Source organism: Cinclus cinclus, unplaced genomic scaffold, assembly GCF_963662255.1.
Source record: "Cinclus cinclus unplaced genomic scaffold, bCinCin1.1 SCAFFOLD_40, whole genome shotgun sequence".
Taxonomy (NCBI): domain Eukaryota; kingdom Metazoa; phylum Chordata; class Aves; order Passeriformes; family Cinclidae; genus Cinclus; species Cinclus cinclus.
In genome coordinates, this window is record NW_026912243.1 from 1,866,265 (window position 1) to 1,867,894 (window position 1,630).

Here is a 1,630-nt window from a genome sequence, read left to right on the forward strand (position 1 = left end):
GCCCTCTGCCAGTCCCACAGCTCTTGCTGCCACCGCTGTTCTGACACCGCTGTCCCAATGTCAGCACCACTGCTGCTGCCGCCACTGCTGCCACAACAGTTTGTGGTCAAGGACTGACTGGTCGGTGGCTGTGGTGCTGTGCAACCACGGGGCTCTGGGACCTCTGTGACCCCAGAGCCTGCTGTGACCTCAGCCTGCTGTGACCCCAGAGCCTGCTGTGACCTCATGGCCTTAGCTGTAGCCCCAGAGTGTACCCCCATCTGTACGAATGGGCTGCCCTGATTGTAAATGTTTTGCTTCATCCAAGGGCCATTGCTTAGCAGAACCTTAGTTCTGCATGCTGACATTGCTGGTCAGGCTGTGTCCCTGGACATGCTCTTGATGGCTTCCTGGAGCAACAGAGAACAAAGAGACACATATCCCCTTATGCATCCAAAGGAGATTGCTTTAGTATAGAAATCACCCCCCTTCTCTACCTTTAATGTCAACCAGACAAAACCAAAACTTTTGAGAAGATGGGCACCCATTGTCTGGCTCAGCTGCTGTCTGCCCATGCATCTTTTCCCCTCAGTCTGCTTCCCACTGATCTGCTGTCCATGCCTTCCTCCTCATAACTGCCTCTCACTCCCCAGCCAACTTCTAACTGTCCAGCCTGCAGCTGAGCCTTCCCCACAGGGCCTTCTGGTGAACACAACCCTTAACAACTTGAACAATTAGAATCCCATATCCCACAGCTTCCCTCTTTTCCTGGGCATGTCCCTGGAGGAGGGCCAGCTTCAGATGATGCCCCTGAAGGAGATGTGCCCTCAGCCCAGGGATGCTCAGCATGGGCTCCTCCAGTCCCTCAGGGCCCATCACTGGTCAGCCTCTGGGTCAGCAGGGACACTCTACTCACCCCTGCCATGGGAGCTGGGCCTACGTGACACAACCAGCCCTGGAGCTGGGAATGTTCTCCTTGCAGAGACACCTGTAACTCAAGAGCTTCTGTCATGTCTGCTGATGTGCAGCGGCAGCACTGAGCTGCAGGAGCAGTGAGGGCATTGCCCAGGGCGAGGGCACACACGGGAACAGCCCTGTCCTGGCACCTGCAGCGATGCCTCCCCTGGCCAAGCTCTGGGCTCTGAGCTAGTAGCTCTGACCTGCCCTCATCATCTTCCTCATCATCAGGCTCAGAAATGCCTCTGGGTTGGGATTGCAGATCACCTTCAGCAACAGGTGCATCTGCAAAGAAAGGCAGGATAGAACAGATCCCAGCACTGCAAGAGATGCTCAGGCTGCCTGGGGCCAACAAAGGAGCCTCTCAAGGCACAGCCCTGGGCCCTCCCCTTTCCTCTCTGATCTTTTCCGTGGCTGCACACAGCACACGGAAGGAGACACTGGCATTGCACATGGGAAGAGCATTGACAGCCAAATGCTCCTTCCTCCAACTGACAGCGATCCTGTGGGATCACTCAGGGCTCTAGAAGGGAGCAGGGCAGGGTTTCCAGAACCCTTCAAGCCTGAGATTAACTACTTAAGGGAGTGGCACCTGAGTGAGCTCTTGCCACGCTGAGAACGATTTTTCAGTTAGAAAAGGGATGCAGAGAATCTGCCTCTAGTAAATCTCAGATGACTGAAACTCTCATCTATC